This window comes from Xenopus laevis, chromosome 9_10L, assembly GCF_017654675.1.
Source record: "Xenopus laevis strain J_2021 chromosome 9_10L, Xenopus_laevis_v10.1, whole genome shotgun sequence".
In the NCBI taxonomy this organism is placed as follows: domain Eukaryota; kingdom Metazoa; phylum Chordata; class Amphibia; order Anura; family Pipidae; genus Xenopus; species Xenopus laevis.
The window spans coordinates 48,414,703-48,440,141 of NC_054387.1; positions in this window are offsets into that span (position 1 = coordinate 48,414,703).

Genomic DNA, 25,439 nt, shown 5'->3' on the forward strand with positions numbered 1-25,439 from the left:
AATTAAAAGGTATGCTTAGCCGGCTAGTGACTTTTACCTACTACTTGTTAGAGGGAGAAAAGTCAAATTAAAAGGTATGCATAGCTGGCGTCTGAGCCGGCTAGTGATTTTTACCTACTACTTGTTAGAGAGAGAAAAGTCAAATTAAAAGGTATGCTTAGCCGGCTAGTGATTTTTACCTACTACTTGTTAGAGAGAGAAAAGTCAAATTAAAAGGTATGCTTAGCTGGCGTCTGAGCCGGCTAGTGATTCTTACCTACTACTTGTTAGAGAGAGAAAAGTCAAATTAAAAGGTATGCTTAGCCGGATATTGATTTTACCTACTACTTGTTAGAGGGAGAAAAGTCAAATTAAAAGGTATGCATAGCTGGCGTCTGAGCCGGCTAGTGATTTTTACCTACTACTTGTTAGAGAGATAAAAGTCAAATTAAAAGGTATGCTTAGCTGGCGTCTGAGCCGGCTAGGGATTTTTACCTAATACTTGTTAGAGAGAGAAAAGTTACATTTAAAGGTATGCTTAGCTGGCGTCATACCCGCCTAGTGATTTTTACCTACTACTTGTTAGAGGGAGAAAAGTCAAATTAAAAGGTATGCATAGCTGGCGTCTGAGCCGGCTAGTGATTTTTACCTACTACTTGTTAGAGAGATAAAAGTCAAATTAAAAAGGTATGCTTAGCTGGCGTCTGAGCCGGCTAGGGATTTTACCTACTACTTGTTAGAGAGAGAAAAGTCAAATTAAAAGGTATGCTTAGCTGGCTAGTGATTTTTACCTACTACTTGTTAGAGGGAGAAAAGTCAAATTAAAAGCTATGCTTAGCCGGCTAGTGATTTTTACCTACTACTTGTTAGAGAGATAAAAGTCAAATTAAAAGGTATGCTTAGCTGGCGTCTGAGCCGGCTAGTGATTCTTACCTACTACTTGTTAGAGAGAGAAAAGTCAAATTAAAAGGTATGCTTAGCCGGCTAGTGATTTTTACCTACTACTTGTTAGAGGGAGAAAGTCAAATTAAAAGGTATGCATAGCTGGCGTCTAAGCCGGCTAGTGATTTTTACCTACTACTTGTTAGATGGAGAAAAGTCAAATTAAAAGGTATGCTTAGCCGGCTAGTGATTTTTACCTACTACTTGTTAGAGGGAGAAAAGTCAAATTAAAAGGTATGCTTAGCTGGCTAGTGATTTTTACCTACTACTTGTTAGAGGGAGAAAAGTCAAATTAAAAGGTATGCATAGCTGGCGTCTGAGCCGGCTAGTGATTTTTACCTACTACTTGTTAGAGAGAGAAAAGTCAAATTAAAAGGTATGCTTAGCCGGCTAGTGATTTTTACCTACTACTTGTTAGAGGGAGAAAAGTCAAATTAAAAGGTATGCATAGCTGGCGTCTGAGCCGGCTAGTGATTTTTACCTACTACTTGTTAGAGAGAGAAAAGTCAAATTAATAGGTATGCTTAGCTGGCTAGTGATTTTTACCTACTACTTGTTAGAGGGAGAAAAGTCAAATTAAAAGGTATGCTTAGCCGGCTAGTGACTTTTACCTACTACTTGTTAGAGGGAGAAAGTCAAATTAAAAGGTATGCATAGCTGGCGTCTGAGCCGGCTAGTGATTTTTACCTACTACTTGTTAGAGAGAGAAAAGTCAAATTAAAAGGTATGCTTAGCCGGCTAGTGATTTTTACCTACTACTTGTTAGAGAGAGAAAAGTCAAATTAAAAGGTATGCTTAGCTGGCGTCTGAGCCGGCTAGTGATTCTTACCTACTACTTGTTAGAGAGAGAAAAGTCAAATTAAAAGGTATGCTTAGCCGGCTAGTGATTTTTACTACTACTTGTTAGAGAGAGAAAAGTCAAATTAAAAGGTATGCTTAGCCGGCTAGTGATTTTTACCTACTACTTGTTAGAGAGAGAAAAGTCAAATTAAAAGGTATGCTTAGCTGGCGTCTGAGCCGGCTAGTGATTCTTACCTACTACTTGTTAGAGAGAGAAAAGTCAAATTAAAAGGTATGCTTAGCCGGCTAGTGATTTTTACCTACTACTTGTTAGAGGAGAAAAGTCAAATTAAAAGGTATGCATAGCTGGCGTCTGAGCCGGCTAGTGATTTTTACCTACTACTTGTTAGAGAGATAAAAGTCAAATTAAAAGGTATGCTTAGCTGGCGTCTGAGCCGGCTAGGGATTTTTACCTAATACTTGTTAGAGAGAGAAAAGTTAAATTTAAAGGTATGCTTAGCTGGCGTCATACCCGCCTAGTGATTTTTACCTACTACTTGTTAGAGAGAGAAAAGTCAAATTAAAAGGTATGCTTAGCTGGCTAGTGATTTTTACCTACTACTTGTTAGAGGGAGAAAAGTCAAATTAAAAGGTATGCTTAGCCGGCTAGTGATTTTTACCTACTACTTGTTAGAGGGAGAAAAGTCAAATTAAAAGGTATGCTTAGCCGGCTAGTGATTTTGACCTACTACTTAGAGGGAGAAAAGTCAAATTAAAAGGTATGCATAGCTGGCGTCTGAGCCGGCTAGTGATTTTTACCTACTACTTGTTAGAGAGAGAAAAGTCAAATTAAAAGGTATGCTTAGCCGGCTAGTGATTTTTACCTACTACTTGTTAGAGAGAGAAAAGTTAAATTTAAAGGTATGCTTAGCTGGCGTCATACCCGGCTAGTGATTTTTACCTACTACTTGTTAGAGAGAGAAAAGTCAAATTAAAAGGTATGCTTAGCTGGCTAGTGATTTTTACCTACTACTTGATAGAGAGAGAAAAGTCAAATTAAAAGGTATGCTTAGCAGGCTAGTGATTTTACCTACTACTTGTTAGAGGGAGAAAAGTCAAATTAAAAGGTATGCATAGCTGGCGTCTGAGCCGGCTAGTGATTTTTACCTACTACTTGTTAGAGAGAGAAAAGTCAAATTAAAATGTATGCTTAGCTGGCGTCTGAGCCGGCTAGGGATTTTTACCTAATACTTGTTAGAGGGAGAAAAGTTAAATTTAAAGGTATGCTTAGCTGGCGTCATAACCCGCCTAGTGATTTTTACCTACTACTTGTTAGAGGGAGAAAAGTCAAATTAAAAGGTATGCTTAGCCGGCTAGTGATTTTTACCTACTACTTGTTAGAGAGAGAAAAGTCAAATTAAAAGGTATGCTTAGCCGGCTAGTGATTTTTACCTACTACTTGTTAGAGAGAGAAAAGTCAAATTAAAAGGTATGCTTAGCCGGCTAGTGATTTTTACCTACTACTTGTTAGAGGGAGAAAAGTTAAATTAAAAGGTATGCATAGCTGGCGTCTGAGCCGGCTAGTGATTTTTACCTACTACTTGTTAGAGAGAGAAAAGTCAAATTAAAAGGTATGCTTAGCCGGCTAGTGATTTTTACCTACTACTTGTTAGAGGGAGAAAAGTCAAATTAAAAGGTATGCATAGCTGGCGTCTGAGCCGGCTAGTGATTTTTACCTACTACTTGTTAGAGAGAGAAAAGTCAAATTAAAAGGTATGCTTAGCCGGCTAGTGATTTTTACCTACTACTTGTTAGAGAGAGAAAAGTCAAATTAAAAGGTATGCTTAGCCGGCTAGTGATTTTTACCCTACTACTTGTTAGAGGGAGAAAAGTCAAATTAAAAGGTATGCTTAGCCGGCTAGTGACTTTTACCTACTACTTGTTAGAGGGAGAAAAGTCAAATTAAAAGGTATGCATAGCTGGCGTCTGAGCCGGCTAGTGATTTTTACCTACTACTTGTTAGAGAGAGAAAAGTCAAATTAAAAGGTATGCTTAGCCGGCTAGTGATTTTTACCTACTACTTGTTAGAGAGAGAAAAGTCAAATTAAAAGGTATGCTTAGCTGGCGTCTGAGCCGGCTAGTGATTCTTACCTACTACTTGTTAGAGAGAGAAAAGTCAAATTAAAAGGTATGCTTAGCCGGATATTGATTTTTACCTACTACTTGTTAGAGGGAGAAAAGTCAAATTAAAAGGTATGCATAGCTGGCGTCTGAGCCGGCTAGTGATTTTTACCTACTACTTGTTAGAGAGATAAAAGTCAAATTAAAAGGTATGCTTAGCTGGCGTCTGAGCCGGCTAGGGATTTTTACCTAATACTTGTTAGAGAGAGAAAAGTTACATTTAAAGGTATGCTTAGCTGGCGTCATACCCGCCTAGTGATTTTTACCTACTACTTGTTAGAGGGAGAAAAGTCAAATTAAAAGGTATGCATTGGCGTCTAAGCCGGCTAGTGATTTTTACCTACTACTTGTTAGAGGGAGAAAAGTCAAATTAAAAGGTATGCTTAGCCGGCTAGTGATTTTTACCTACTACTTGTTAGAGGGAGAAAAGTCAAATTAAAAGGTATGCATTGCTGGCGTCTGAGCCGGCTAGTGATTTTTACCTACTACTTGTTAGAGAGAGAAAAGTCAAATTAAAAGGTATGCTTAGCTGGCGTCTGAGCCGGCTAGGGATTTTTACCTAATACTTGTTAGAGAGAGAAAAGTTAAATTTAAAGGTATGCTTAGCTGGCGTCATACCCGGCTAGTGATTTTTACCTACTACTTGTTAGAGAGAGAAAAGTCAAATTAAAAGGTATGCTTAGCTGGCTAGTGATTTTTACCTACTACTTGTTAGAGGGAGAAAGTCAAATTAAAAGGTATGCTTAGCCGGCTAGTGATTTTTACCTACTACTTGTTAGAGGGAGAAAAGTCAAATTAAAAGGTATGCATAGCTGGCGTCTGAGCCGGCTAGTGATTTTTATCTACTACTTGTTAGAGAGAGAAAAGTCAAATTAAAAGGTATGCTTAGCCGGCTAGTGATTTTTACCTACTACTTGTTAGAGAGAGAAAAGTCAAATTAAAAGGTATGCTTAGCTGGCGTCTGAGCCGGCTAGTGATTTTTACCTACTACTTGTTAGAGAGATAAAAGTCAAATTAAAAGGTATGCTTAGCTGGCGTCTGAGCCGGCTAGGGATTTTTACCTAATACTTGTTAGAGAGAGAAAAGTTAAATTTAAAGGTATGCTTAGCTGGCGTCATACCCGGCTAGTGATTTTTACCTACTACTTGTTAGAGAGAGAAAAGTCAAATTAAAAGGTATGCTTAGCTGGCTAGTGATTTTTACCTACTACTTGTTAGAGGGAGAAAAGTCAAATTAAAAGCTATGCTTAGCCGGCTAGTGATTTTTACCTACTACTTGTTAGAGAGATAAAAGTCAAATTAAAAGGTATGCTTAGCTGGCGTCTGAGCCGGCTAGTGATTCTTACCTACTACTTGTTAGAGAGAGAAAAGTCAAATTAAAAGGTATGCTTAGCCGGCTAGTGATTTTTACCTACTACTTGTTAGAGGGAGAAAAGTCAAATTAAAAGGTATGCATAGCTGGCATCTGAGCCGGCTAGTGATTTTTACCTACTACTTGTTAGATGGAGAAAAGTCAAATTAAAAGGTATGCTTAGCCGGCTAGTGATTTTTACCTACTACTTGTTAGAGGGAGAAAAGTCAAATTAAAAGGTATGCTTAGCTGGCTAGTGATTTTTACCTACTACTTGTTAGAGGGAGAAAAGTCAAATTAAAAGGTATGCATAGCTGGCGTCTGAGCCGGCTAGTGATTTTTACCTACTACTTGTTAGAGAGAGAAAAGTCAAATTAATAGGTATGCTTAGCTGGCTAGTGATTTTTACCTACTACTTGTTAGAGGGAGAAAAGTCAAATTAAAAGGTATGCATAGCTGGCGTCTGAGCCGGCTAGTGATTTTTACCTACTACTTGTTAGAGAGATAAAAGTCAAATTAAAAGGTATGCTTAGCTGGCGTCTGAGCCGGCTAGGGATTTTTACCTAATACTTGTTAGAGAGAGAAAAGTTAAATTTAAAGGTATGCTTAGCTGGCGTCATACCCGCCTAGTGATTTTTACCTACTACTTGTTAGAGAGAGAAAAGTCAAATTAAAAGGTATGCTTAGCTGGCTAGTGATTTTTACCTACTACTTGTTAGAGGGAGAAAAGTCAAATTAAAAGGTATGCTTAGCCGGCTAGTGATTTTTACCTACTACTTGTTAGAGGGAGAAAAGTCAAATTAAAAGGTATGCTTAGCCGGCTAGTGATTTTGACCTACTACTTAGAGGGAGAAAAGTCAAATTAAAAGGTATGCATAGCTGGCGTCTGAGCCGGCTAGTGATTTTTACCTACTACTTGTTAGAGAGAGAAAAGTCAAATTAAAAGGTATGCTTAGCCGGCTAGTGATTTTTACCTACTACTTGTTAGAGAGAGAAAAGTTAAATTTAAAGGTATGCTTAGCTGGCGTCATACCCGGCTAGTGATTTTTACCTACTACTTGTTAGAGAGAGAAAAGTCAAATTAAAAGGTATGCTTAGCAGGCTAGTGATTTTTACCTACTACTTGTTAGAGGGAGAAAAGTCAAATTAAAAGGTATGCATAGCTGGCGTCTGAGCCGGCTAGTGATTTTTACCTACTACTTGTTAGAGAGAGAAAAGTCAAATTAAAAGGTATGCTTAGCTGGCGTCTGAGCCGGCTAGGGATTTTTACCTAATACTTGTTAGAGGGAGAAAAGTTAAATTTAAAGGTATGCTTAGCTGGCGTCATACCCGCCTAGTGATTTTTACCTACTACTTGTTAGAGGGAGAAAAGTCAAATTAAAAGGTATGCATTGGCGTCTAAGTCGGCTAGTGATTTTTACCTACTACTTGTTAGAGGGAGAAAAGTCAAATTAAAAGGTATGCTTAGCCGGCTAGTGATTTTTACCTACTACTTGTTAGAGGGAGAAAAGTCAAATTAAAAGGTATGCATAGCTGGCGTCTGAGCCGGCTAGTGATTTTTACCTACTACTTGTTAGAGAGAGAAAAGTCAAATTAAAAGGTATGCTTAGCTGGCGTCTGAGCCGGCTAGGGATTTTACCTAATACTTGTTAGAGAGAGAAAAGTTAAATTTAAAGGTATGCTTAGCTGGCGTCATACCCGGCTAGTGATTTTTACCTACTACTTGTTAGAGAGAGAAAAGTCAAATTAAAAGGTATGCTTAGCTGGCTAGTGATTTTACCTACTACTTGTTAGAGGGAGAAAAGTCAAATTAAAAGGTATGCTTAGCCGGCTAGTGATTTTTACCTACTACTTGTTAGAGGGAGAAAAGTCAAATTAAAAGGTATGCATAGCTGGCGTCTGAGCCGGCTAGTGATTTTTATCTACTACTTGTTAGAGAGAGAAAAGTCAAATTAAAAGGTATGCTTAGCCGGCTAGTGATTTTTACCTACTACTTGTTAGAGAGAGAAAAGTCAAATTAAAAGGTATGCTTAGCTGGCGTCTGAGCCGGCGGCTAGTGATTTTTACCTACTACTTGTTAGAGAGATAAAAGTCAAATTAAAAGGTATGCTTAGCTGGCGTCTGAGCCGGCTAGGGATTTTTACCTAATACTTGTTAGAGAGAGAAAAGTTAAATTTAAAGGTATGCTTAGCTGGCGTCATACCCGGCTAGTGATTTTTACCTACTACTTGTTAGAGAGAGAAAAGTCAAATTAAAAGGTATGCTTAGCTGGCTAGTGATTTTTACCTACTACTTGTTAGAGGGAGAAAAGTCAAATTAAAAGCTATGCTTAGCCGGCTAGTGATTTTTACCTACTACTTTGTTAGAGAGAGAAAAGTCAAATTAAAAGGTATGCTTAGCTGGCGTCTGAGCCGGCTAGTGATTTTTACCTACTACTTGTTAGAGAGATAAAAGTCAAATTAAAAGGTATGCTTAGCTGGCGTCTGAGCCGGCTAGGGATTTTTACCTAATACTTGTTAGAGAGAGAAAAGTTAAATTTAAAGGTATGCTTAGCTGGCGTCATACCCGGCTAGTGATTTTTACCTACTACTTGTTAGAGAGAGAAAAGTCAAATTAAAAGGTATGGCTTAGCTGGCTAGTGATTTTTACCTACTACTTGTTAGAGGGAGAAAAGTCAAATTAAAAGCTATGCTTAGCCCGGCTAGTGATTTTTACCTACTACTTGTTAGAGAGATAAAAGTCAAATTAAAAGGTATGCTTAGCTGGCGTCTGAGCCGGCTAGGGATTTTTACCCAATACTTGTTAGAGAGAGAAAAGTTAAATTTAAAGGTATGCTTAGCTGGCGTCATACCCGCCCTAGTGATTTTACCTTACTACTTGTTAGAGGGAGAAAAGTCAATTAAAAGGTATGCATTGGCGTCTAAGCCGGCTAGTGATTTTTACCTACTACTTGTTAGAGGGAGAAAAGTCAAATTAAAAGGTATGCATAGCTGGCGTCTAAGCCGGCTAGTGATTTTTACCTACTACTTGTTAGAGGGAGAAAAGTCAAATTAAAAGGTATGCTTAGCCGGCTAGTGATTTTAACCTACTACTTGTTAGAGGGAGAAAAGTCAAATTAAAAGGTATGCTTAGCCGGCTAGTGATTTTTACCTACTACTTGTTAGAGAGAGAAAAGTCAAATTAAAAGGTATGCTTAGCCGGCTAGTGATTTTTACCTAACTACTTGTTAGAGGGAGAAAAGTTAAATTAAAAGGTATGCATAGCTGGCGTCTGAGCCGGCTAGTGATTTTTACCTACTACTTGTTAGAGAGAGAAAAGTCAAATTAAAAGGTATGCTTAGCCGGCTAGTGATTTTTACCTACTACTTGTTAGAGGGAGAAAAGTCAAATTAAAAGGTATGCATAGCTGGCGTCTGAGCCGGCTAGTGATTTTTACCTACTACTTGTTAGAGAGAGAAAAGTCAAATTAAAAGGTATGCTTAGCCGGCTAGTGATTTTTACCTACTACTTGTTAGAGAGAGAAAAGTCAAATTAAAAGGTATGCTTAGCTGGCGTCTGAGCCGGCTAGGGATTTTTACCTAATACTTGTTAGAGAGAGAAAAGTTAAATTTAAAGGTATGCTTAGCTGGCGTCATACCCGCCTAGTGATTTTTACCTACTACTTGTTAGAGGGAGAAAAGTCAAATTAAAAGGTATGCATTGGCGTCTAAGCCGGCTAGTGATTTTTACCTACTACTTGTTAGAGGGAGAAAAGTCAAATTAAAAGGTATGCTTAGCCGGCTAGTGATTTTTACCTACTACTTGTTAGAGGGAGAAAAGTCAAATTAAAAGGTATGCATAGCTGGCGTCTGAGCCGGCTAGTGATTTTTACCTACTACTTGTTAGAGAGAGAAAAGTCAAATTAAAAGGTATGCTTAGCTCGCGTCTGAGCCGGCTAGGGATTTTTACCTAATACTTGTTAGAGAGAGAAAAGTTAAATGTAAAGGTATGCTTAGCTGGCGTCATACCCGGCTAGTGATTTTTACCTACTACTTGTTAGAGGGAGAAAAGTCAATTAAAAGGTATGCATAGCTGGCGTCTGAGCCGGCTAGTGATTTTTATCTACTACTTGTTAGAGAGAGAAAAGTCAAATTAAAAAGGTATGCTTAGCCGGCTAGTGATTTTTACCTACTACTTGTTAGAGAGAGAAAAGTCAAATTAAAAGGTATGCTTAGCTGGCGTCTGAGCCGGCTAGTGATTTTTACCTACTACTTGTTAGAGAGAGAAAAGTCAAATTAAAAGGTATGCTTAGCTGGCTAGTGATTTTTACCTACTACTTATTAGAGGGAGAAAAGTCAAATTAAAAGCTATGCTTAGCCGGCTAGTGATTTTTACCTACTACTTGTTAGAGGGAGAAAAGTCAAATTAAAAGGTATGCTTAGCTGGCGTCTGAGCCGGCTAGTGATTCTTACCTACTACTTGTTAGAGAGAGAAAAGTCAAATTAAAAGGTATGCTTAGCCGGCTAGTGATTTTTACCTACTACTTGTTAGAGGGAGAAAAGTCAAATTAAAAGGTATGCATAGCTGGCATCTGAGCCGGCTAGGGATTTTTACCCAATACTTGTTAGAGAGAGAAAAGTTAAATTTAAAGGTATGCTTAGCTGGCGTCATACCCGGCTAGTGATTTTTACCTATTACTTGTTAGAGAGAGAAAAGTCAAATTAAAAGGTATGCTTAGCCGGCTAGTGATTTTTACCTACTACTTGTTAGAGGGAGAAAAGTCAAATTAAAAGGTATGCATAGCTGGCGTCTAAGCCGGCTAGTGATTTTTACCTACTACTTGTTAGATGGAGAAAAGTCAAATTAAAAGGTATGCTTAGCCGGCTAGTGATTTTTACCTACTACTTGTTAGAGGGAGAAAAGTCAAATTAAAAGGTATGCTTAGCTGGCTAGTGATTTTTACCTACTACTTGTTAGAGGGAGAAAAGTCAAATTAAAAGGTATGCATAGCTGGCGTCTGAGCCGGCTAGTGATTTTTACCTACTACTTGTTAGAGAGAGAAAAGTCAAATTAAAAGGTATGCTTAGCCGGCTAGTGATTTTTACCTACTACTTGTTAGAGAGAGAAAAGTTAAATTTAAAGGTATGCATAGCTGGCGTCTGAGCCGGCTAGTTGATTTTTACCTACTACTTGTTAGAGAGAGAAAAGTCAAATTAATAGGTATGCTTAGCTGGCTAGTGATTTTTACCTACTACTTGTTAGAGGGAGAAAAGTCAAATTAAAAGGTATGCTTAGCCGGCTAGTGACTTTTACCTACTACTTGTTAGAGGGAGAAAAGTCAAATTAAAAGGTATGCATAGCTGGCGTCTGAGCCGGCTAGTGATTTTTACCTACTACTTGTTAGAGAGAGAAAAATCAAATTAAAAGGTATGCTTAGCCAGCTAGTGATTTTTACCTACTACTTGTTAGAGGGAGAAAAGTCAAATTAAAAGGTATGCATAGCTGGCGTCTGAGCCGGCTAGTGATTTTTACCTACTACTTGTTAGAGAGATAAAAGTCAAATTAAAAGGTATGCTTAGCTGGCGTCTGAGCCGGCTAGGGATTTTTACCTAATACTTGTTAGAGAGAGAAAAGTTAAATTTAAAGGTATGGCTTAGCTGGCGTCATACCCGGCTAGTGATTTTTACCTACTACTTGTTAGAGAGAGAAAAGTCAAATTAAAAGGTATGCTTAGCCGGCTAGTGATTTTTACCTACTACTTGTTAGAGAGAGAAAAGTCAAATTAAAAGGTATGCGTAGCTGGCGTCTGAGCCGGCTAGTGATTCTTACCTACTACTTGTTAGAGAGAGAAAAGTCAAATTAAAAGGTATGCTTAGCCGGCTAGTGATTTTTACCTACTACTTGTTAGAGAGAGAAAAGTCAAATTAAAAGGTATGCTTAGCTGGCTAGTGATTTTTACCTACTACTTGTTAGAGGGAGAAAAGTCAAATTAAAAAGCTATGCTTAGCCGGCTAGTGATTTTTACCTACTACTTGTTAGAGAGATAAAAGTCAAATTAAAAGGTATGCTTAGCTGGCGTCTGAGCCGGCGAGTGATTCTTACCTACTACTTGTTAGAGAGAGAAAGTCAAATTAAAAGGTATGCTTAGCCGGCTAGTGATTTTTACCTACTACTTGTTAGAGGGAGAAAAGTCAAATTAAAAGGTATGCATAGCTGGCATCTGAGCCGGCTAGTGATTTTTACCTACTACTTGTTAGATGGAGAAAAGTCAAATTAAAAGGTATGCTTAGCCGGCTAGTGATTTTTACCTACTACTTGTTAGAGGGAGAAAAGTCAAATTAAAAGGTATGCTTAGCTGGCTAGTGATTTTTACCTACTACTTGTTAGAGGGAGAAAAGTCAAATTAAAAGGTATGCATAGCTGGCGTCTGAGCCGGCTAGTGATTTTTACCTACTACTTGTTAGAGAGAGAAAAGTCAAATTAATAGGTATGCTTAGCTGGCTAGTGATTTTTACCTACTACTTGTTAGAGGGAGAAAAGTCAAATTAAAAAGGTATGCATAGCTGGCGTCTGAGCCGGCTAGTGATTTTTACCTACTACTTGTTAGAGAGATAAAAGTCAAATTAAAAGGTATGCTTAGCTGGCGTCTGAGCCGGCTAGGGATTTTTACCTAATACTTGTTAGAGAGAGAAAAGTTAAATTTAAAGGTATGCTTAGCTGGCGTCATACCCGCCTAGTGATTTTTACCTACTACTTGTTAGAGAGAGAAAAGTCAAATTAAAAGGTATGCTTAGCTGGCTAGTGATTTTTACCTACTACTTGTTAGAGGGAGAAAAGTCAAATTAAAAGGTATGCTTAGCCGGCTAGTGATTTTTACCTACTACTTGTTAGAGGGAGAAAAGTCAAATTAAAAGGTATGCTTAGCCGGCTAGTGATTTTGACCTACTACTTAGAGGGAGAAAAGTCAAATTAAAAGGTATGCATAGCTGGCGTCTGAGCCGGCTAGTGATTTTTACCTACTACTTGTTAGAGAGAGAAAAGTCAAATTAAAAGGTATGCTTAGCCGGCTAGTGATTTTTACCTACTACTTGTTAGAGAGAGAAAAGTTAAATTTAAAGGTATGCTTAGCTGGCGTCATACCCGGCTAGTGATTTTTACCTACTACTTGTTAGAGAGAGAAAAGTCAAATTAAAAGGTATGCTTAGCAGGCTAGTGATTTTTACCTACTACTTGTTAGAGGGAGAAAAGTCAAATTAAAAGGTATGCATAGCTGGCGTCTGAGCCGGCTAGTGATTTTTACCTACTACTTGTTAGAGAGAGAAAAGTCAAATTAAAAGGTATGCTTAGCTGGCGTCTGAGCCGGCTAGGGATTTTTACCTAATACTTGTTAGAGGGAGAAAAGTTAAATTTAAAGGTATGCTTAGCTGGCGTCATACCCGCCTAGTGATTTTTACCTACTACTTGTTAGAGGGAGAAAAGTCAAATTAAAAGGTATGCATTGGCGTCTAAGTCGGCTAGTGATTTTTACCTACTACTTGTTAGAGGGAGAAAAGTCAAATTAAAAGGTATGCTTAGCCGGCTAGTGATTTTTACCTACTACTTGTTAGAGGGAGAAAAGTCAAATTAAAAGGTATGCATAGCTGGCGTCTGAGCCGGCTAGTGATTTTTACCTACTACTTGTTAGAGAGAGAAAAGTCAAATTAAAAGGTATGCTTAGCTGGCGTCTGAGCCGGCTAGGGATTTTTACCTAATACTTGTTAGAGAGAGAAAAGTTAAATTTAAAGGTATGCTTAGCTGGCGTCATACCCGGCTAGTGATTTTTACCTACTACTTGTTAGAGAGAGAAAAGTCAAATTAAAAGGTATGCTTAGCTGGCTAGTGATTTTTACCTACTACTTGTTAGAGGGAGAAAAGTCAAATTAAAAGGTATGCTTAGCCGGCTAGTGATTTTTACCTACTACTTGTTAGAGGGAGAAAAGTCAAATTAAAAGGTATGCATAGCTGGCGTCTGAGCCGGCTAGTGATTTTTATCTACTACTTGTTAGAGAGAGAAAAGTAAAATTAAAAGGTATGCTTAGCCGGCTAGTGATTTTTACCTACTACTTGTTAGAGAGAGAAAAGTCAAATTAAAAGGTATGCTTAGCTGGCGTCTGAGCCGGCGGCTAGTGATTTTTACCTACTACTTGTTAGAGAGATAAAAGTCAAATTAAAAGGTATGCTTAGCTGGCGTCTGAGCCGGCTAGGGATTTTTACCTAATACTTGTTAGAGAGAGAAAAGTTAAATTTAAAGGTATGCTTAGCTGGCGTCATACCCGGCTAGTGATTTTTACCTACTACTTGTTAGAGAGAGAAAAGTCAAATTAAAAGGTATGCTTAGCTGGCTAGTGATTTTTACCTACTACTTGTTAGAGGGAGAAAAGTCAAATTAAAAGCTATGCTTAGCCGGCTAGTGATTTTTACCTACTACTTGTTAGAGAGAGAAAAGTCAAATTAAAAGGTATGCTTAGCTGGCGTCTGAGCCGGCTAGTGATTTTTACCTACTACTTGTTAGAGAGATAAAAGTCAAATTAAAAGGTATGCTTAGCTGGCGTCTGAGCCGGCTAGGGATTTTTACCTAATACTTGTTAGAGAGAGAAAAGTTAAATTTAAAGGTATGCTTAGCTGGCGTCATACCCGGCTAGTGATTTTTACCTACTACTTGTTAGAGAGAGAAAAGTCAAATTAAAAGGTATGCTTAGCTGGCTAGTGATTTTTACCTACTACTTGTTAGAGGGAGAAAAGTCAAATTAAAAGCTATGCTTAGCCGGCTAGTGATTTTTACCTACTACTTGTTAGAGAGATAAAAGTCAAATTAAAAGGTATGCTTAGCTGGCGTCTGAGCCGGCTAGGGATTTTTACCCAATACTTGTTAGAGAGAGAAAAGTTAAATTTAAAGGTATGCTTAGCTGGCGTCATACCCGCCTAGTGATTTTTACCTACTACTTGTTAGAGGGAGAAAAGTCAAATTAAAAGGTATGCATTGGCGTCTAAGCCGGCTAGTGATTTTTACCTACTACTTGTTAGAGGGAGAAAAGTCAAATTAAAAGGTATGCATAGCTGGCGTCTAAGCCGGCTAGTGATTTTTACCTACTACTTGTTAGAGGGAGAAAAGTCAAATTAAAAGGTATGCTTAGCCGGCTAGTGATTTTAACCTACTACTTGTTAGAGGGAGAAAAGTCAAATTAAAAGGTATGCTTAGCCGGCTAGTGATTTTTACCTACTACTTGTTAGAGAGAGAAAAGTCAAATTAAAAGGTATGCTTAGCCGGCTAGTGATTTTTACCTACTACTTGTTAGAGGGAGAAAAGTTAAATTAAAAGGTATGCATAGCTGGCGTCTGAGCCGGCTAGTGATTTTTACCTACTACTTGTTAGAGAGAGAAAAGTCAAATTAAAAGGTATGCTTAGCCGGCTAGTGATTTTTACCTACTACTTGTTAGAGGGAGAAAAGTCAAATTAAAAGGTATGCATAGCTGGCGTCTGAGCCGGCTAGTGATTTTTACCTACTACTTGTTAGAGAGAGAAAAGTCAAATTAAAAGGTATGCTTAGCCGGCTAGTGATTTTTACCTACTACTTGTTAGAGAGAGAAAAGTCAAATTAAAAGGTATGCTTAGCCGGCTAGTAATTTTTACCTACTACTTGTTAGAGGGAGAAAAGTTAAATTAAAAGGTATGCTTAGCCGGCTAGTGACTTTTACCTACTACTTGTTAGAGGGAGAAAAGTCAAATTAAAAGGTATGCATAGCTGGCGTCTGAGCCGGCTAGTGATTTTTACCTACTACTTGTTAGAGAGAGAAAAGTCAAATTAAAAGGTATGCTTAGCCGGCTAGTGATTCTTACCTACTACTTGTTAGAGAGATAAAAGTCAAATTAAAAGGTATGCTTAGCTGGCGTCTGAGCCGGCTAGGGATTTTTACCTAATACTTGTTAGAGAGAGAAAAGTTAAATTTAAAGGTATGCTTAGCTGGCGTCATACCCGCCTAGTGATTTTTACCTACTACTTGTTAGAGGGAGAAAAGTCAAATTAAAAGGTATGCATTGGCGTCTAAGCCGGCTAGTGATTTTTACCTACTACTTGTTAGAGGGAGAAAAGTCAAATTAAAAGGTATGCTTAGCCGGCTAGTGATTTTACCTACTACTTGTTAGAGGGAGAAAAGTCAAATTAAAAGGTATGCATAGCTGGCGTCTGAGCCGGCTAGTGATTTTTACCTACTACTTGTTAGAGAGAGAAAAGTCAAATTAAAAGGTATGCTTAGCTCGCGTCTGAGCCGGCTAGGGATTTTTACCTAATACTTGTTAGAGAGAGAAAAGTTAAATGTAAAGGTATGCTTAGCTGGCGTCATACCCGGCTAGTGATTTTTACCTACTACTTGTTAGAGGGAGAAAAGTCAATTAAAAGGTATGCATAGCTGGCGTCTGAGCCGGCTAGTGATTTTTATCTACTACTTGTTAGAGAGAGAAAAGTCAAATTAAAAGGTATGCTTAGCCGGCTAGTGATTTTTACCTACTACTTGTTAGAGAGAGAAAAGTCAAATTAAAAGGTATGCTTAGCTGGCGTCTGAGCCGGCTAGTGATTTTTACCTACTACTTGTTAGAGAGAGAAAAGTCAAATTAAAAGGTATGCTTAGCTGGCTAGTGATTTTTACCTACTACTTATTAGAGGGAGAAAAGTCAAATTAAAAGCTATGCTTAGCCGGCTAGTGATTTTTACCTACTACTTGTTAGAGGGAGAAAAGTCAAATTAAAAGGTATGCTTAGCTGGCGTCTGAGCCGGCTAGTGATTCTTACCTACTACTTGTTAGAGAGAGAAAAGTCAAATTAAAAGGTATGCTTAGCCGGCTAGTGATTTTTACCTACTACTTGTTAGAGGGAGAAAAGTCAAATTAAAAGGTATGCATAGCTGGCATCTGAGCCGGCTAGGGATTTTTACCCAATACTTGTTAGAGAGAGAAAAGTTAAATTTAAAGGTATGCTTAGCTGGCGTCATACCCGGCTAGTGATTTTTACCTATTACTTGTTAGAGAGAGAAAAGTCAAATTAAAAGGTATGCTTAGCCGGCTAGTGATTTTTACCTACTACTTGTTAGAGGGAGAAAAGTCAAATTAAAAGGTATGCATAGCTGGCGTCTAAGCCGGCTAGTGATTTTTACCTACTACTTGTTAGATGGAGAAAAGTCAAATTAAAAGGTATGCTTAGCCGGCTAGTGATTTTTACCTACTACTTGTTAGAGGGAGAAAAGTCAAATTAAAAGGTATGCTTAGCTGGCTAGTGATTTTTACCTACTACTTGTTAGAGGGAGAAAAGTCAAATTAAAAGGTATGCATAGCTGGCGTCTGAGCCGGCTAGTGATTTTTACCTACTACTTGTTAGAGAGAGAAAAGTCAAATTAAAAGGTATGCTTAGCCGGCTAGTGATTTTTACCTACTACTTGTTAGAGAGAGAAAAGTTAAATTTAAAGGTATGCATAGCTGGCGTCTGAGCCGGCTAGTGATTTTTACCTACTACTTGTTAGAGAGAGAAAAGTCAAATTAATAGGTATGCTTAGCTGGCTAGTGATTTTTACCTACTACTTGTTAGAGGGAGAAAAGTCAAATTAAAAGGTATGCTTAGCCGGCTAGTGACTTTTACCTACTACTTGTTAGAGGGAGAAAAGTCAAATTAAAAGGTATGCATAGCTGGCGTCTGAGCCGGCTAGTGATTTTTACCTACTACTTGTTAGAGAGAGAAAAATCAAATTAAAAGGTATGCTTAGCCAGCTAGTGATTTTTACCTACTACTTGTTAGAGGGAGAAAAGTCAAATTAAAAGGTATGCATAGCTGGCGTCTGAGCCGGCTAGTGATTTTTACCTACTACTTGTTAGAGAGATAAAAGTCAAATTAAAAGGTATGCTTAGCTGGCGTCTGAGCCGGCTAGGGATTTTTACCTAATACTTGTTAGAGAGAGAAAAGTTAAATTTAAAGGTATGCTTAGCTGGCGTCATACCCGGCTAGTGATTTTTACCTACTACTTGTTAGAGAGAGAAAAGTCAAATTAAAAGGTATGCTTAGCCGGCTAGTGATTTTTACCTACTACTTGTTAGAGAGAGAAAAGTCAAATTAAAAGGTATGCGTAGCTGGCGTCTGAGCCGGCTAGTGATTCTTACCTACTACTTGTTAGAGAGAGAAAAGTCAAATTAAAAGGTATGCTTAGCCGGCTAGTGATTTTTACCTACTACTTGTTAGAGAGAGAAAAGTCAAATTAAAAGGTATGCTTAGCTGGCTAGTGATTTTTACCTACTACTTGTTAGAGGGAGAAAAGTCAAATTAAAAGCTATGCTTAGCCGGCTAGTGATTTTTACCTACTACTTGTTAGAGAGATAAAAGTCAAATTAAAAGGTATGCTTAGCTGGCGTCTGAGCCGGCGAGTGATTCTTACCTACTACTTGTTAGAGAGAGAAAAGTCAAATTAAAAGGTATGCTTAGCCGGCTAGTGATTTTTACCTACTACTTGTTAGAGGGAGAAAAGTCAAATTAAAAGGTATGCATAGCTGGCATCTGAGCCGGCTAGTGATTTTTACCTACTACTTGTTAGAGAGATAAAAGTCAAATTAAAAGGTATGCTTAGCTGGCGTCTGAGCCGGCTAGGGATTTTTACCTAATACTTGTTAGAGAGAGAAAAGTTAAATTTAAAGGTATGCTTAGCTGGCGTCATACCCGGCTAGTGATTTTTACCTACTACTTGTTAGAGAGAGAAAAGTCAAATTAAAAGGTATGCTTAGCCGGCTAGTGATTTTTACCTACTACTTGTTAGAGGGAGAAAAGTCAAATTAAAAGGTATGCATAGCTGGCGTCTAAGCCGGCTAGTGATTTTTACCTACTACTTGTTAGAGGGAGAAAAGTCAAATTAAAAGGTATGCTTAGCCGGCTAGTGATTTTTACCTACTACTTGTTAGAGGGAGAAAAGTCAAATTAAAAGGTATGCTTAGCCGGCTAGTGATTTTTACCTACTACTTGTTAGAGAGAGAAAAGTCAAATTAAAAGGTATGCTTAGCCGGCTAGTGATTTTTACCTACTACTTGTTAGAGGGAGAAAAGTTAAATTAAAAGGTATGCATAGCTGGCGTCTGAGCCGGCTAGTGATTTTTACCTACTACTTGTTAGAGAGAGAAAAGTCAAATTAAAAGGTATGCTTAGCCGGCTAGTGATTTTTACCTACTACTTGTTAGAGGGAGAAAAGTCAAATTAAAAGGTATGCATAGCTGGCGTCTGAGCCGGCTAGTGATTTTTACCTACTACTTGTTAGAGAGAGAAAAGTCAAATTAAAAGGTATGCTTAGCCGGCTAGTGATTTTTACCTACTACTTGTTAGAGAGAGAAAAGTCAAATTAAAAGGTATGCTTAGCCGGCTAGTGATTTTTACCTACTACTTGTTAGAGGGAGAAAAGTCAAATTAAAAGGTATGCTTAGCCGGCTAGTGACTTTTACCTACTACTTGTTAGAGGGAGAAAAGTCAAATTAAAAGGTATGCATAGCTGGCGTCTGAGCCGGCTAGTGATTTTTACCTACTACTTGTTAGAGAGAGAAAAGTCAAATTAAAAGGTATGCTTAGCCGGCTAGTGATTTTTACCTACTACTTGTTAGAGAGAGAAAAGTCAAATTAAAAGGTATGCTTAGCTGGCGTCTGAGCCGGCTAGTGATTCTTACCTACTACTTGTTAGAGAGAGAAAAGTCAAATTAAAAGGTATGCTTAGCCGGCTAGTGATTTTTACCTACTACTTGTTAGAGGGAGAAAAGTCAAATTAAAAGGTATGCATAGCTGGCATCTGAGCCGGCTAGTGATTTTTACCTACTACTTGTTAGAGAGATAAAAGTCAAATTAAAAGGTATGCTTAGCTGGCGTCTGAGCCGGCTAGGGATTTTTACCTAATACTTGTTAGAGAGAGAAAAGTTAAATTTAAAGGTATGCTTAGCTGGCGTCATACCCGGCTAGTGATTTTTACCTACTACTTGTTAGAGAGAGAAAAGTCAAATTAAAAGGTATGCTTAGCCGGCTAGTGATTTTTACCTACTACTTGTTAGAGGGAGAAAAGTCAAATAAAAAGGTATGCATAGCTGGCGTCTAAGCCGGCTAGTGATTTTTACCTACTACTTGTTAGAGGGAGAAAAGTCAAATTAAAAGGTATGCTTAGCCGGCTAGTGATTTTTACCTACTACTTGTTAGAGGGAGAAAAGTCAAATTAAAAGGTATGCTTAGCCGGCTAGTGATTTTTACCTACTACTTGTTAGAGAGAGAAAAGTCAAATTAAAAGGTATGCTTAGCCGGCTAGTGATTTTTACCTACTACTTGTTAGAGGGAGAAAAGTTAAATTAAAAGGTATGCATAGCTGGCGTCTGAGCCGGCTAGTGATTTTTACCTACTACTTGTTAGAGAGAGAAAAGTCAAATTAAAAGGTATGCTTAGCCGGCTAGTGATTTTTACCTACTACTTGTTAGAGAGAGAAAAGTCAAATTAAAAGGTATGCTTAGCCGGCTAGTGATTTTTACCTACTACTTGTTAGAGGGAGAAAAGTCAAATTAAAAGGTATGCTTAGCCGGCTAGTGATTTTTACCTACTACTTGTTAGAGGGAGAAAAGTTAAATTAAAAGGTATGCATAGCTGGCGTCTGAGCCGGCTAGTGATTTTTACCTACTACTTGTTAGAGAGAGAAAAGTCAAATTAAAAGGTATGCTTAGCCGGCTAGTGATTTTTACCTACTACTTGTTAGAGAGAGAAAAGTCAAATTAAAAGGTATGCTTAGCCGGCTAGTGATTTTTACCTACTACTTGTTAGAGGGAGAAAAGTCAAATTAAAAGGTATGCTTAGCCGGCTAGTGACTTTTACCTACTACTTGTTAGAGGGAGAAAAGTCAAATTAAAAGGTATGCATAGCTGGCGTCTGAGCCGGCTAGTGATTTTTACCTACTACTTGTTAGAGAGAGAAAAGTCAAATTAAAAAGGTATGCTTAGCCGGCTAGTGATTTTTACCTACTACTTGTTAGAGAGAGAAAAGTCAAATTAAAAGGTATGCTTAGCTGGCGTCTGAGCCGGCTAGTGATTCTTACCTACTACTTGTTAGAGAGAGAAAAGTCAAATTAAAAGGTATGCTTAGCCGGCTAGTGATTTTTACCTACTACTTGTTAGAGGGAGAAAAGTCAAATTAAAAGGTATGCATAGCTGGCGTCTGAGCCGGCTAGTGATTTTTACCTACTACTTGTTAGAGAGATAAAAGTCAAATTAAAAGGTATGCTTAGCTGGCGTCTGAGCCGGCTAGGGATTTTAACCTAATACTTGTTAGAGAGAGAAAAGTTAAATTTAAAGGTATGCTTAGCTGGCGTCATACCCGCCTAGTGATTTTTACCTACTACTTGTTAGAGGGAGAAAAGTCAAATTAAAAGGTATGCATTGGCGTCTAAGCCGGCTAGTGATTTTTACCTACTACTTGTTAGAGGGAGAAAAGTCAAATTAAAAGGTATGCATTGGCGTCTAAGCCGGCTAGTGATTTTTACCTACTACTTGTTAGAGGGAGAAAAGTCAAATTAAAAGGTATGCTTAGCCGGCTAGTGATTTTTACCTACTACTTGTTAGAGGGAGAACAGTCAAATTAAAAGGTATGCATAGCTGGCGTCTGAGCCGGCTAGTGATTTTTACCTACTACTTGTTAGAGAGAGAAAAGTCAAATTAAAAGGTATGCTTAGCTGGCGTCTGAGCCGGCTAGGGATTTTTACCTAATACTTGTTAGAGAGAGAAAAGTTAAATTTAAAGGTATGCTTAGCTGGCGTCATACCCGGCTAGTGATTTTTACCTACTACTTGTTAGAGAGAGAAAAGTCAAATTAAAAGGTATGCTTAGCTGGCTAGTGATTTTTACCTACTACTTGTTAGAGGGAGAAAAGTCAAATTAAAAGGTATGCTTAGCCGGCTAGTGATTTTTACCTACTACTTGTTAGAGGGAGAAAAGTCAAATTAAAAGGTATGCATAGCTGGCGTCTGAGCCGGCTAGTGATTTTTATCTACTACTTGTTAGAGAGAGAAAAGTCAAATTAAAAGGTATGCTTAGCCGGCTAGTGATTTTTACCTACTACTTGTTAGAGAGAGAAAAGTCAAATTAAAAGGTATGCTTAGCTGGCGTCTGAGCCGGCTAGTGATTTTTACCTACTACTTGTTAGAGAGATAAAAGTCAAATTAAAAGGTATGCTTAGCTGGCGTCTGAGCCGGCTAGGGATTTTTACCTAATACTTGTTAGAGAGAGAAAAGTTAAATTTAAAGGTATGCTTAGCTGGCGTCATACCCGGCTAGTGATTTTTACCTACTACTTGTTAGAGAGAGAAAAGTCAAATTAAAAGGTATGCTTAGCTGGCTAGTGATTTTTACCTACTACTTGTTAGAGGGAGAAAAGTCAAATTAAAAGCTATGCTTAGCCGGCTAGTGATTTTTACCTACTACTTGTTAGAGAGATAAAAGTCAAATTAAAAGGTATGCTTAGCCGGCTAGTGATTTTTACCTACTACTTGTTAGAGGGAGAAAAGTCAAATTAAAAGGTATGCATAGCTGGCGTCTAAGCCGGCTAGTGATTTTTACCTACTACTTGTTAGATGGAGAAAAGTCAAATTAAAAGGTATGCTTAGCCGGCTAGTGATTTTTACCTACTACTTGTTAGAGGGAGAAAAGTCAAATTAAAAGGTATGCTTAGCTGGCTAGTGATTTTTACCTACTACTTGTTAGAGGGAGAAAAGTCAAATTAAAAGGTATGCATAGCTGGCGTCTGAGCCGGCTAGTGATTTTTACCTACTACTTGTTAGAGAGAGAAAAGTCAAATTAAAAGGTATGCTTAGCCGGCTAGTGATTTTTACCTACTACTTGTTAGAGGGAGAAAAGTCAAATTAAAAGGTATGCATAGCTGGCGTCTGAGCCGGCTAGTGATTTTTACCTACTACTTGTTAGAGAGAGAAAAGTCAAATTAATAGGTATGCTTAGCTGGCTAGTGATTTTTACCTACTACTTGTTAGAGGGAGAAAAGTCAAATTAAAAGGTATGCATAGCTGGCGTCTGAGCCGGCTAGTGATTTTTACCTACTACTTGTTAGAGAGAGAAAAGTCAAATTAATAGGTATGCTTAGCTGGCTAGTGATTTTTACCTACTACTTGTTAGAGGGAGAAAAGTCAAATTAAAAGGTATGCTTAGCCGGCTAGTGACTTTTACCTACTACTTGTTAGAGGGAGAAAAGTCAAATTAAAAGGTATGCATAGCTGGCGTCTGAGCCGGCTAGTGATTTTTACCTACTACTTGTTAGAGAGAGAAAAGTCAAATTAAAAGGTATGCTTAGCCGGCTAGTGATTTTTACCTACTACTTGTTAGAGAGAGAAAAGTCAAATTAAAAGGTATGCTTAGCTGGCGTCTGAGCCGGCTAGTGATTCTTACCTACTACTTGTTAGAGAGAGAAAAGTCAAATTAAAAGGTATGCTTAGCCGGCTAGTGATTTTTACCTACTACTTGTTAGAGAGGGAAAAGTCAAATTAAAAGGTATGCTTAGCCGGCTAGTGATTTTTACCTACTACTTGTTAGAGAGAGAAAAGTCAAATTAAAAGGTATGCTTAGCTGGCGTCTGAGCCGGCTAGTGATTCTTACCTACTACTTGTTAGAGAGAGAAAAGTCAAATTAAAAGGTATGCTTAGCCGGCTAGTGATTTTTACCTACTACTTGTTAGAGGGAGAAAAGTCAAATTAAAAGGTATGCATAGCTGGCGTCTGAGCCGGCTAGTGATTTTTACCTACTACTTGTTAGAGAGATAAAAGTCAAATTAAAAGGTATGCTTAGCTGGCGTCTGAGCCGGCTAGGGATTTTTACCTAATACTTGTTAGAGAGAGAAAAGTTAAATTTAAAGGTATGCTTAGCTGGCGTCATACCCGCCTAGTGATTTTACCTACTACTTGATAGAGAGAGAAAAGTCAAATTAAAAGGTATGCTTAGCTGGCTAGTGATTTTTACCTACTACTTGTTAGAGGGAGAAAAGTCAAATTAAAAGGTATGCTTAGCCGGCTAGTGATTTTTACCTACTACTTGTTAGAGGGAGAAAAGTCAAATTAAAAGGTATGCTTAGCCGGCTAGTGATTTTGACCTACTACTTAGAGGGAGAAAAGTCAAATTAAAAGGTATGCATAGCTGGCGTCTGAGCCGGCTAGTGATTTTTACCTACTACTTGTTAGAGAGAGAAAAGTCAAATTAAAAGGTATGCTTAGCCGGCTAGTGATTTTTACCTACTACTTGTTAGAGGGAGAAAAGTCAAATTAAAAGGTATGCATAGCTGGCGTCTGAGCCGGCTAGTGATTTTTACCTACTACTTGTTAGAGAGAGAAAAGTCAAATTAAAAGGTATGCTTAGCCGGCTAGTGATTTTTACCTACTACTTGTTAGAGGGAGAAAAGTCAAATTAAAAGGTATGCATAGCTGGCGTCTGAGCCGGCTAGTGATTTTTACCTACTACTTGTTAGAGAGAGAAAAGTCAAATTAATAGGTATGCTTAGCTGGCTAGTGATTTTTACCTACTACTTGTTAGAGGGAGAAAAGTCAAATTAAAAGGTATGCATAGCTGGCGTCTGAGCCGGCTAGTGATTTTTACCTACTACTTGTTAGAGAGAGAAAAGTCAAATTAATAGGTATGCTTAGCTGGCTAGTGATTTTTACCTACTACTTGTTAGAGGGAGAAAAGTCAAATTAAAAGGTATGCTTAGCCGGCTAGTGACTTTTACCTACTACTTGTTAGAGGGAGAAAAGTCAAATTAAAAGGTATGCATAGCTGGCGTCTAAGCCGGCTAGTGACTTTTACCTACTACTTGTTAGAGAGATAAAAGTCAAATTAAAAGGTATGCTTAGCTGGCGTCTGAGCCGGCTAGGGATTTTTACCTAATACTTGTTAGAGAGAGAAAAGTTAAATTTAAAGGTATGCTTAGCTGGCGTCATACCCGGCTAGTGATTTTTACCTACTACTTGTTAGAGAGAGAAAAGTCAAATTAAAAGGTATGCTTAGCCGGCTAGTGATTTTTACCTACTACTTGTTAGAGGGAGAAAAGTCAAATTAAAAGGTATGCATAGCTGGCGTCTAAGCCGGCTAGTGATTTTTACCTACTACTTGTTAGAGGGAGAAAAGTCAAATTAAAAGGTATGCTTAGCCGGCTAGTGATTTTTACCTACTACTTGTTAGAGGGAGAAAAGTCAAATTAAAAGGTATGCTTAGCCGGCTAGTGATTTTTACCTACTACTTGTTAGAGAGAGAAAAGTCAAATTAAAAGGTATGCTTAGCCGGCTAGTGATTTTTACCTACTACTTGTTAGAGGGAGAAAAGTTAAATTAAAAGGTATGCATAGCTGGCGTCTGAGCCGGCTAGTGATTTTTACCTACTACTTGTTAGAGAGAGAAAAGTCAAATTAAAAGGTATGCTTAGCCGGCTAGTGATTTTTACCTACTACTTGTTAGAGAGAGAAAAGTCAAATTAAAAGGTATGCTTAGCCGGCTAGTGATTTTTACCTACTACTTGTTAGAGGGAGAAAAGTCAAATTAAAAGGTATGCTTAGCCGGCTAGTGATTTTTACCTACTACTTGTTAGAGGGAGAAAAGTTAAATTAAAAGGTATGCATAGCTGGCGTCTGAGCCGGCTAGTGATTTTTACCTACTACTTGTTAGAGAGAGAAAAGTCAAATTAAAAGGTATGCATTGGCGTCTAAGCCGGCTAGTGATTTTTACCTACTACTTGTTAGAGGGAGAAAAGTCAAATTAAAAGGTATGCATTGGCGTCTAAGCCGGCTAGTGATTTTTACCTACTACTTGTTAGAGGGAGAAAAGTCAAATTAAAAGGTATGCTTAGCCGGCTAGTGATTTTTACCTACTACTTGTTAGAGAGAGAAAAGTCAAATTAAAAGGTATGCTTAGCTGGCGTCTGAGCCGGCTAGTGATTTTTACCTACTACTTGTTAGAGAGATAAAAGTCAAATTAAAAGGTATGCTTAGCTGGCGTCTGAGCCGGCTAGGGATTTTTACCTAATACTTGTTAGAGAGAGAAAAGTTAAATTTAAAGGTATGCTTAGCTGGCGTCATACCCGGCTAGTGATTTTTACCTACTACTTGTTAGAGAGAGAAAAGTCAAATTAAAAGGTATGCTTAGCTGGCTAGTGATTTTTACCTACTA